General features: G+C 39.7%; 1 long non-coding RNA gene across 4 annotated transcripts in view; it reads left to right on the top strand.

Annotated features, from left to right (window-relative positions):
• LOC138954847 (uncharacterized) overlaps positions 1-9,904 on the top strand; it is a 28,215-nt gene extending 18,311 nt beyond the window's left edge. For all 4 annotated transcript variants that reach the window (XR_011451978.1, XR_011451977.1, XR_011451979.1 and 1 more), the window contains exons 3-4: positions 4,956-5,019; positions 9,128-9,904. This is a non-coding gene — a long non-coding RNA (uncharacterized lncRNA). The remainder of the gene's footprint in view (positions 1-4,955; positions 5,020-9,127) is intronic.
• Positions 9,905-12,741: the final 2,837 nt, after the last annotated feature.

The following is a 12,741-nucleotide window of genomic DNA, read 5'->3' on the forward strand; positions in this document are numbered from 1 at the left end:
TTAGAAAATTCAATTATGTTAAGAAAGGGGGTAGGGGATTTTATGTGTTAAATGAATAACACAAATACAGAAATAAATGTTTCAAAATCCTTTTATTCTCTTGTCTTTTCTTTTTCAACAATACAAGAACTAACAAACCAGTGTTAAACTTAACAAACTAAACCCAGTTAAAACTCAAACCTAAAAACCCAGTGTTCGTAAGGTGCTTCACCAAAATCTCAGAACACAAACCACTCAGACTGGTTGGCTCTGAAATTAAACAACGTTTCCTTATTACCACACAACAAAACACAAATCATATTTAACCAATGTTACTAGAGGCTAGTAATTATGATTAATAATTACCACATAGTTACTGTGTTCAAACACACCACTATCATTTTATCATTCCACATTATCAACTAGAAACAGCTGATATTTAGACATCATTTACTATTTACCAACTATAAATAGCAAATCTTCTTCCTAACACAGGAGTAACATTTTGCCTACTGTGATCAATTCCATCTTCATTGACAGAAACAGAAAGACTATATGTTATCCTACAAGACAGTGACTAACCATCTTTATTCTTCTTTGTAACAATACCACACATCACATGTGTTCCACTCCACCATTGTTACAAACTCAAAACTAGCTACAAGAAGTGTCCATACATAATCACATTTATCTGCAGTGATAAACTGACCATTATGATCAAACTTCTTCAATTCACAATGTCTAAATCATTTAGAATAAAATCTCACCTCAAACATCTCAAATAAAACACTAGTCACAAACACTTTTTTTTCCATAAAACAGCGGCAACCAACTTTCCAATTACGCAATGCGCTTTCGGTTATTCCCGCGCATGCGCAAAACTTTCTTCTACTTCAAATTTCAAATTATAATCCAACACTAAATTTCTTTACAAATCCTAAACCCTATTTGACTTCAAAACATCAGTAACACACTTATATGTCCGTCTATGCACTTCATACAATAACTAAAACCAAAAATACAAATATTCTGCACCATTTCTGTGACACGTGCTTCTGTCAAAAACCCCACCACATGGTCAAATTACAAATATTTCAGTTTCGGAACAGATTTACTAAAATAACCACTCCAATTTATACTATTCATCTTGCTAAACTAATAACTAATCATACGTCAAGCAGATGACAATGTAAAAATCAATATTCACCTGCTTTAGAACCAACATGTTGTCCAGAGGTTTCACACCATCTTGGCGACTTCTCAAGCAGAGGGCGGAAGTGACGCTGAAACTCTAAAATCCGAACTGGAAGATTTTCTAACAATAAATATCTTAAAATGAAATAAAATATCTTTACGACTTATTAAAGTTTATAATTAATACCTAATCAAAAAACACTTTTGAAACAGCTTGAACAATGTTATCTAAACCCAAAAATATAAACTGAGTTAGCCAAGTTAAAAAGATTAATTAAAGGGAGGTAACAATCAATGTCCACATTACCCAAAAAACAACAGTTTCTTCCCCTTAACTACTAACCTAGCTTTATGTACATGTTCAAAACAAGTTAGGTTTTGAATGTGTTACACATATAATAATACAGTCAAACAAACAAACAAAAAACCAAACAGACAAACAAACAAAAACAAAAACAAACAAGTCGCGTAAGGCGAAAATACAATATTTAGTCAAGTAGCTGTCGAACTCACAGAATGAAACGCAATGCCATTTTACTCGTAGCATCGTCAGGCCACCGCTCATGGCAAAGGCAGTGAAATTGACAAGAAGAGCGGGGTAGTAGTTGCGCTAAGAAGGATAGCACGCTTTTCTGTACCTCTCTTTGTTTTAACTTTCTGAGCGTGTTTTTAATCCAAACATATCATATCTATATGTTTTTGGAATCAGGAACCGACAAGGAATAAGATGAAAGTGTTTTTAAATTGATTTGGACAATTTAATTTTGATAATAATTTTTATATATTTAATTTTCAGAGCTTCTTTTTAATCCGAATATAACATATTTATATGTTTTTGGAATCAGCAAATGATGGAGAATAAGATAAATGTAAATTTGGATCGTTTTATAAATTTTTATTTTTTTTTACAATTTTCAGATTTTTAATGACCAAAGTCATTAATTAATTCTTAAGCCACCAAGCTGAAATGCAATACCGAACCCCGGGCGTCGTCGAAGATTACTTGACCAAAATTTCAACCAATTTGGTTGAAAAATGAGGGCGTGACAGTGCCGCCTCAACTTTCACGAAAAGCCGGATATGACGTCATCAAAGCCATTAATCCAAAAAATGAAAAAAACGTTCGGGGATTTCATACCCAGGAACTCTCATGTCAAATTTCATAAAGATCGGTCCAGTAGTTTAGTCTGAATCGCTCTACACACACACACACACACACACGCACGCACGCACGCACATACACCACGACCCTCGTTTCGATTCCCCCTCGATGTTAAAATATTTAGTCAAAACTTGACTAAATATAAAAAAGACATACACAAACCATTACATCTCTGCACACCTAGCGTACTACCTAACCAACTCTTCATATGGGGACCATAATTCTACAAATTTGGTAATGTTACCAGCATTAAAACTGGAATATTTTTCTATTTCAAATCTGTATTTCAAATTTCTTAAAATAATTTCTAACAGTGGTCTCTTGTAACTTACTCTTATAAAACTAAAACTTTGCAAACAAAATGATAAGATCCAAAACCACATCTACCTTAACATTGTTCATACACCCAAACAAAATGAATTCTTCTGTAAAAGGAACATTTGCGGGGAAAATACAACTTCTGTTTAACAAATCTTCCAAATCAGTCCAACATTTCCGACAAAGCGGGCAGTACCAAAATATATGGGAATTGTTTCATTTTCATTTTTACAAAAAGCACAAAGGGGACTGTCAAGAATCTTTTGAACAAATCTTTCTTTCTGTATTTGGTGTTTAACGTCGTTTTCAAAAACGAAGGTTATATCGCGACGGGGAAAGGGGGGAAATGGGATAGAGCCACTTGTTTCCTGTTCACAAAAGCACTAATCAAAAATTTGCTCCAGGGGCTTGCAACGTAGTACAATGTATTACCTTACTGGGAGAATGCAAGTTTCCAGTACAAAGGACTTAACATGTCTTACATACTGCTTGATTAAAATCTTTACAAAAATTGACTATATTCTATACAAGAAAAACTTAACAAGGGTAAAATGAGAAACAGAATCCGTTTGTCGCCTCTCACGACATGCTGGGGAGCATCGGGTACATTCTTCCCCCTAACCCGCGGGGGGTTTGAACAAATAACCGGCTAGCAACACCAAGAATGCGATGAAGCAATCTGGTCTGGAACCATCTTAACTGTGTGTCCTTAGTTGTTTTAAAACACTTATCAAAAATCTGTTTCCAGTTCAGGTTGTAAAAATACATATTCCATGTGTTCATGCCTGCAGGGTTATCATAAAATTTTGATTTAAAAAAAAACTTCTTTCATTGCCTGTTTGCCTCTACAAATAATTTGCCACGGTTGATAATCCCTAATCTGAAAACCATTCAACGAATCAACGTTTACTTTTCTCTGATATTTTCGTAAGGACTTAATCACTCCCTCATAGAGTAAAACATTAGTTTGAACAAAAGGAAAATGTTTCTTTCTTTCTTTATTTGGTGTTTAACGTCGTTTTCAACCACGAAGGTTATATCGCGACGAGGGAAAGTGGGGAGATGGGATAGGGGAAAGGGGGGAGATGGGATAGAGCCACTTGTTAAGTGTTTCTTGTTCACAAAAACACTAATCAAAAAATTGCTCCAGGGGCTTGCAACGTAGTACAATATATGACCTTACTGGGAGAATGCAAGTTTCCAGTACAAAGGACTAAACATTTCTTACATACTGCTTGACTAAAATCTTTACAAACATTGACTATATTCTATACAAGAACCACTTAACAAGGGTAAAAGGAGAAACAGAATCCGTTAGTCGCCTCTTACGACATGCGGGGTGCAGAGAAATAAGGATGTGGAAAAGAAGACTTTTGGTAAGTGAAATAAAGGTGACGGATCCAGTCAGAAATAAGACAACAAGAAAAGAATTAGAAATCTGCAGGGAATAGTAGGGAGAGTTTTCTTGGAAGGAAACATAGGTGAAAGGACTGGTAAGGCAGAAATAAAACAAAAGAAGAGAAGTAAAGGGGTGGGGTAGCTCTGTTTAAACGCTCCCGCCGCGTGAAGGCGACCCCATGGGAGCAAGGAAAATGTAATCTAAATTCTTCTAAGGTAAAAAAACTTCCATTTAAATGTAGCAACTGGTGGACAAACACTACATCATGTTCAATCCATTCCTTATGTACTATTGTACCGTGGTCTTGTATAATGTTCAAATTGTAATGTATACATTCGGAAACAAAATCATTCACATTAATTACCTCGCTTAAGGAACAGCATTTCTTATAATGTTTCAAAACATTCGTCCAAAAAGGGTTACCACCTCGTTTCATTAACACATTTGCATACTCGGCACCCACTTTAAATATGTCTTTCATTCCAGGTAATATATTGAAAAAAAGCTTTTTTTACATCAAATTCAAACATTTTAATCTGCAAATCCAATTTACTGATGCCACAAAAGTATAAATGTCAATCATATTCAGACCATCATTGCAATAGGGTCTGCAAACGACATTACGCCGAATCTTTGCAGGTTTACCATTCCACAGGAAGGAATAAAAGGCTGCATTCACTTCTCGTAAAAAGTCTTCGGGTGGGTCTGGCAATACAGTTGTTGTTGGTGGTGGTGGTGTTGTTGTTGTTGTTGTTGTTGTTGTTGTAAATTTAAGACAACTACCACTCGAATCCAGTCCGGAGCTAATTCAAGATTTAGACAATGTACGTACCAGCAAAGTATCATTGTTGTGTTTTAAACCTCTGTGTGTGATTGTGGTGACTGTTGCTGCTTCGTATACAGGAGCACACGCAACACCCGAGTCTGACCTGTCAAACCGAGGTCCACCCTTAAAAGCAAGACTTAGGTGAGATGCATGTCTGTCTTGTTTGTCTGTCTGTCTGCCTGCCTGCCTGCCTGCCTGCCTGCCTGCCTGCCTGTCTGCCTGTCTGTCTGTCTGTGTCACGTTTAAATAGATCACAGAAGGTGATTATGAACGGTTAGTTAATATTAACTAACCACACCACGATCCACTCTCGCAGTCATACAACAAAGATAGAATCAACAAAAGTATAAGTTTCAGACGCCTGTTTATATACCGTAAAGTACCTTGTAAGCACCCAGTATCGAGTAAGCGCCCACCACCCACTTTTAGTCCAAAACCGTGCATAGGGTATAGTACCTTAAGCGCCCACCCCCCACGTTACACCATTCAAATCAGGGGAAATAAAAATTCCGCACTTGATCTGCTAGTTTTGTGAATGATTTCCCTTTCTTGTAAACCCTATCACGTATGTCTGCACGCCTTGGATCTAAACGCCTGCAAGTCAATGATTACAAGATGCCGCGGATCAAATCGTACACCGTTGCATTTAAACTGTCAGCTCTTGACTATTTGGATAATAACGCCAATGGAAACACACACACTCTCACACACACACACACACACACACACACACACACACACACACACACACACATACATATACACACACACACAATACTCCCCCTCCTCTCGCTCTCTCTCTCGCTTTCTCTCTCTCTCACTCTTTGTCTCTCTCTCTCTCTCTCTCTCTCTCTCTCTCTCTCTCTCTCTCTCTCTCTCTCTCTCTCCCTTTCTCTCTCTCTCTCTTTCACTCTCTCTCCCTCTCCCTCTCTCTCCTTCCCTCTCCCTCTCCCTCACTCCCTCTCTCCCTCTCTCATTCTCTCTCTCTCTCTCTCTCTCTCTCTCTCCCTCACTCCCTCTCTCCCTCTCTCTCTCTCTCATTCTCTCTCTCTCTCTCTCTCTCTCTCTCTCTCTCTCTCTCTCTCTCTCTCTCTCTCTCTCTCTCTCTCTCTCTCTCTCTCTCTCTCTGCCGAAAACAGTCTTTGGCCAAGTAAAATAGACTGCTGCCCATATCCAGAAGACGTACCCCTGGTTAAAGGGAAACAGAGACACAGTGCGGCCGACAGCGGCACCTCTGCAGACAAGAAAAGGATGCGACGACATTTGTCTCCCCAAGCTCTTCTAATGACAATACGAACAAGAAAAACAATGGAAGATGAAACAAGTCGCGTGAGGCGAAATTACTACATTTAGTCAAGCTGTGGAACTCACAGAATGAAACTGAACGTAGTCCGCCGCTATTGCAAAAGGCAGTGAAAGTGACGAGCCTTTTTGGCGCGGTAGCGGTTGCGCTGTGCTTCATAGCACGCTTTATTGTACCTCTCTCCGTTTTAACTTTCTGAGCGTGTTTTAATCCAAACATATCATATCTATATGTTTTTTGGAATCAGGAACCGACAAGGAATTAGATGAAATAGTTTTTAAAACGATTTCGGAAATTTAATTTTGATCATAATTTTTATATTTTTAATTTTCAGAGCTTGTTTTTAATCCAAATATAACATATTTATATGTTTTTGGAATCAGAAAATGATGAAGAATAAGATGAACGTAAATTTAGATCGTTTAATAAAACAAATATTTTTTTTACAATTTTCAGATTTTTAATGACCAAAGTCATTAATTAATTTTTAAGCCACCAAACTGAAATGCAATACCAAAGTCCGGCCTTTGTCGAACATTGCTTGGCCAAATTTTCAATCAATTTGATTGAAAAATGAGGGTGTGACAGTGCCGCCTTAACCTTTACAAAAAGCCGGATATGACGTCATCAAAGACATTTATCGAAAAAAAAACGTCCGGGGATATCATTCCCAGAACCTCTCATGTCAAATTACATAAATATCGGTCCAGTAGTTTACTCTGAATCGCTCTACACACACACAGAGACAGACAGACAGACAGACACACACACACAACACACACACACACACATACACACACACACACACACACACACACACACACATACACCACGACCCTCGTCTCGATTCCCCCTCTATGTTAAAACATTTAGTCAAAACTTGACTAAATGCAAAAAGAAAGAAGATATGATTACGAAGTGATCAAAGATCACATTTCTTTCTGAAAACGTCTCGTGCATAGGGTGTAGTACCTAGTAAGCTCCCACCCCCTACTTTGGGTCGGAATTGGAGCACAGGCGGGGGGGGGGGGGGGGGGGGGGGGGCTTACAAGGTACTTTACGGTACTATCTCGCCACCTACCTCGAGACTTAACTCCGAAATATGGTTTACGTTCAAAACGTTAAAACAAGTCGCATAAGGCGAAATTACTACATTTAGTCAAGCTGTGGAACTCACAGAATGAAACTGAACGTAGTCCGCCGCTAGTGCAAAAGGCAGTGAAAGTGACGAGCCTGTTTGGCGCGGTAGCGGTTGCGCTGTGCTTCATAGCACGCTTTACTGTACCTCTCTTCGTTTTAACTTTCTGAGCGTGTTTTTAATCCAAACATATCATATCTATATGTTTTGGCACGCACCCAAACACACACACACACACACTCGCACGCACACACACACACACACACACACACACACACACTCGCACACACACACACACACACACACACACACGCACACAAACGCACGCACTTACACACATATTGACACACACATAAATGATATATCTTAATGATGCATACTTTCAAATAACAAAATCACCAAAATTACCAGTGAGCAATATAAGATGTTTGATGGGTTGTTGACAGACCAGCTTTTTTGTCGGTCCGAGGGGGAGCATATAGTCTTTTGTTTCATATTTATTGACCAAGGCCGAAGGCCGCGGTCAATAAATATGAAACAAAAGTCGATATGCCCCCCGAGGACCGACAAAAAAGCTGGTCTGTCAACAAACCACCAAACATCGTTTTTGTCATCATTTTGGTAGTGAGAAAATAAGTGCACAATCAGCCCAGGGAGCCATGCTTTGAAACACGGGTTCCGTGCTGATAACCACACGAGTCCCGGTTTGATAACCACTGGCAATCAACGATAGCCGTGGAGCGAGGATTATCAGAATGAGCTGGCGTGTGAAAGCAACTTTCTGTGTTTTTGAGTTCATTAAATGTTGGGATGAATATGTCAGGTTTGAGGATGCACAGTTCTGTAGGCTCATCTCGGTATTCCACCCCCTCGGCTTTCTGTTGTAAATATTAAGCTGAGTGATCGAATGTGGAAGGTACGTTTGTCACGTTTGGTCAAAGGTCACAGAAGATTTTCGTCGTGCAGCCAAGGAAAGAATCGCGATGAATGTTTCCGACTCGGTACCTCTTTGTTTTTCATTAGACCTGTCATTCTGCTTGCTCGGCTTTGTTAGATGTTTGCATATCTTGTTGCTATTTTCTTTGCTTTTATTATTGTTTCTTATTTGTGCTTCGTTTATCGATACAACGTCTTGTGCACGGGTCAAAATGTGTGTGTCAGGGGTCGTTTGGCTTGAACTTGACTCAAACGTCTGTGTATCGAAACATAGATAAGATACACGCACTCCGCCATGACTCTGTAAGAAGACAAAACATAACGCTAGGTTTCATTTGTTTTTGATGAATGTATGACTTTTCATGAAGTAGTTTTGTTTTTTGTTTACTTTTGCCAGTTTGCCAGTTCGTTTTTGGAACTTTGCAAAGCAGTGTCGTGTCGTCTGTTTAGGTCTGGGGAAACGCCAATGAAAAGAGCCGAAGAATCCTCGAGCGTTTCTTATTGGGTTTGCTTTTGGTTATCCATGTAATAGGGCTTCCTGCAACTATGGTAACCGGGATTTATTCCCCGGGTAACATAAAACTCGTGAAAATGATGACAAAGTATTTTATTTTTTTTATTGACATCTGCCAAAAAACGAACTCCAGAAATAACTCTGTTGGGTCTGTCAACGAGTGATAACTCTTGCTTTCGTTGAGGCAAACTTTCCACACGTGCTGTCCATGAGTTTCAGAAACAACCCTTGCCAGTGAGTTTTCCTTGTTGTAACGTGGCAAAGCTTGTCTCGATATAAGCAAGAGTATTCACTCTGTCACAACACACACAAACTAGACAGAGCTATGTCCTAACATTGTCAATTCCTTCTCTTCCAGGACGCCCGACAACGAGGTGATCCAGGTCGAGAAGCGAGGATGTACTCCATCAGGGAATGCATGCTTATCGGACAGAAATTGCTGCAGTGATTGGTGCCGCTCATTTGGCACATGCTTCTGATTCTCCTTTGGTCACAGAGGGGAACCCGCTTACTTGTAACCATAAAATTAGGTTCATTAAATGTGTTGACTTATTTACGCTAGATGAGCAAAAGTTAACTACAATTGCACCCAGGAAGCATTCACAAAAAGGTTCTTTTATTTAGTTTGTGTGTGTAGTTTAAACTCTCGTGTCACGCAAATATGTCGACCCCCAAAACGGGTGGTTATAGCCGTGCTTATTGTACTGGTAGCTACTTTACAGCAGAAGTTTGTATCCAACTGAAACTGGTTTATTTGAAGCATTCAGATATTCAACCGCTCCAGGCAACATGTTAAAATCAGATGAGACAAACAATGGTAAGAAAACGACTGGCCTGAAGTGACCATAACGCACGTTTCATGCGGTGTCACATTATGAAACGTGCGTTTATTTTGTTCTCAATCAAATCAACTCTGTCAGATGGGGTACATGACTACTGCTATAATGAGCTCATTACTGTAGATATCGAAATCTCAACACCAAAGGAATCATTCATATCTAAAATACATCTAAACCACAATGACATTTCCGTGTCACGCGCGAAGCGTACGTTATAGTAACATTTTTAATCAAGTGTGGAAGCTTAACAATTAATTAATGGTTGCATTTAATAAACAAGCAAAAATAATAAGAAAGTTTTTGTTGTTTCGTTCTTTTGTTTGCTTAATGTTAACATTTAGTTCATGTGTGTGTGTGTGTGTGTGTGTGTGTGTGTGTGTGTGTGTGTGTGTGTGTGTGTGTGTGTGTGTGTGTGTGTGTGTGTGTGTGTGTGTGTGTGTGTGTGTGTGTGTGTGTGTGTGTGTGTGTGTGTGTGTGTGTGTGTGTGTGTGTGTGTGTGTGTGTGTGTGTGGTTGACGACATGGAATACGCCGCTCCGGTGGTACGCAGAATGTCTGTCTGTTTTGTCTGTCTGGACGCCCCGATAGAGAACACAGCAGAAAGCGAATAGAAACATTCAAAGCTGCATACATGTATATTTCATTCACCTGAACAAACAATACACGTGTGCTAAAAAGTAAAGCAACCGTACATGTCGTTCATTAGATTGATACACTTGTTCCAAAAAGGCCAGCAACCCTGACAAAACATTTGAAATGCAATGTTTAAACATTGGTCAAAATTGAACTGCTAGAACAACATTATTTAGTTTTTATTTTGGTTTTATATTGTGTGTAATAAGCATAGCGTCTTGTTTAGCCCCAAGTGTTTTTACACCCCCGGTATAGGGGTGTGTATAGGTTTCGCTCGATGTGTTTGTGTGTTTGTGTGTTTGTGTGTTTGTGTTCGCATATAGATCTCAAGAATGAACGGACCGATCGTCACCAAACTTGGTGAACAGGTTCTATACATTCCTGCGACGGTCCTTACAAAAATTGGGACCAGTCAAACACACGGTTAGGGGGTTATTGGTGGATTAAGATTCTACAAGGACTTATAGAGTAACATATTAATGGTCAAAGGGAAATAACCTTCTCAGTTGGTGGCAGTGAGAATGGTTATTTCCCTTTGACCAACGGGGGTGTTTTTCCTACCTCGAAGGAATTTCTTGTTTGTTTTGTGTTTTGCATTTATATCAAAAGTTGTAAAAGAAACCATTGAAGACTTGAATTGAGACTGTCTTCTGAGATTTGTTAAAATCTCTTTGCAGAGCAAAATAACGTACAATTCTTGTTACATTTAGTCTTATCTTTTCTTGTCTAACATCAGTCTTATCTTATCTTATCTTATCATTCCCGTTCTTAGCTTTGCCCACAACACTTGTTACAAAAAGCCGGATATGACGTCATCAAAAGTATTTATCGAAAAAATGAAAAAAATATCCGGGGATATCATTCCCAGGAACTCTCATGTCAAATTTCATAAAGATCGGTCCAGCAGTTTGGTCTGAATCGCTCTACACACACATACGCACAGACAGACAGACAGACAGACAGACAGACACACACACACACACACACACCACACATACACACACACACACACACCACACCACACATACACCACGACCCTCGTCTCGATTCCCCCCTCTATGTTAAAACATTTAGTCAAAACTTGACTAAATGTAAATATGATGACATGCCAAGATTCAGATGGGCAGTTGAATGGGGTTTCTGCACGACCAGCTACGACCACACGCAAAATATATGCGATTTAAGACAAAAATTGTCAATCGGTGTCCGATCTTTTGAAATGATTCCAAATATATTAGTGATAGTATATAACCTTTCGTTGTCTCGTGATTTACCCCCTATCTCACCCTTCCCCTACTGTCGCGTCCCGTATTATTCATGTGCACGCTCATGTGTGTTTTAAATGGTTCAGTAGGTCATGTCAATACCCGTGCCCTACTTGTTAAACCGGACACAAGGACACAATAGAAGAGGTCTGCGACACGATGGAAGGGGTCTGAGACACGATGGAAGGGGTCTGAGACACGATGGAAGGGGTCTGAGACAAGATGGAAGGAGTCTGAGACACGATGGAAGGGGTCTGAGACACGATGGAAGGGGTCTGAGACACGATGAAAGGGGTCTGAGACACCATGGAAGGGGTCTGAGGCACGATGGAAGGGGTCTGAGACACGATGTTCGGAAATAACTCTGTCGGGTTTGTATCGGCTGTGAGAGAGTGAATACTCTTGCTGTTATTGAGTCAAACTTTCCAGGTAGACGATGTTCGGAAATAACTCCGACGGGTTTGTATGGTGGGTTATGGAAGAGTGAATGCCCTTGCCAAAACATCTGACAAACATTGGAGGGGCCAATCACAAGCGAGCTAGGGGTGTCTGAAAAAGTGGACACGGAGCATGTGTAGAAAGTTTTCCTCACTAAAAGCAAGAGCGTTTACTCGTTCACACCCATAACAAGAGGCGAAGCCTTCAAGGCTCCCGTAAGAAATCAACAAACAGTAACATAACACAAACTCACTCACTCCGTAACACACACACACACACAAACACACACACACACACACACACACACACACACACACACACACACACACACACACACACACACACACACACACACACACACACACACACACACGCACACACACACACAGTTAAAACTAACGCATCATATCAACTCCATGTATAATTTTCAAAAGAAGGCAAACAGATCAAATGACTAGGGTAATAGGTTAGGTACCTGCCATGTGGGCACTTTTTCCACTGCTGTCCTCAGTCCTATACTTTTCATCAAGACTTGTCACCATGCCGAGTAGATCTAAATTCGGAAGTCTTCATACATCTGACATAGCGTCGATCTTGTTGTAGGTTAACCTCCTTTCTGAAACAAATGGCAAAATGCGATTAGTTATGATGACTACAACCTACACAAATATAAACAGTGTTTTGAAACAGAATAGTCAGGTTATACAAGCCACTTTACCTATGCAGCATGGTAACCCTACAATATGCGAAACATGTCGACTGCAGCAGCCTGGTTCTTAAAATAATTCTGACGGTCAA

Source organism: Littorina saxatilis, unplaced genomic scaffold (genome assembly GCF_037325665.1).
Source record: "Littorina saxatilis isolate snail1 unplaced genomic scaffold, US_GU_Lsax_2.0 scaffold_466, whole genome shotgun sequence".
In the NCBI taxonomy this organism is placed as follows: domain Eukaryota; kingdom Metazoa; phylum Mollusca; class Gastropoda; order Littorinimorpha; family Littorinidae; genus Littorina; species Littorina saxatilis.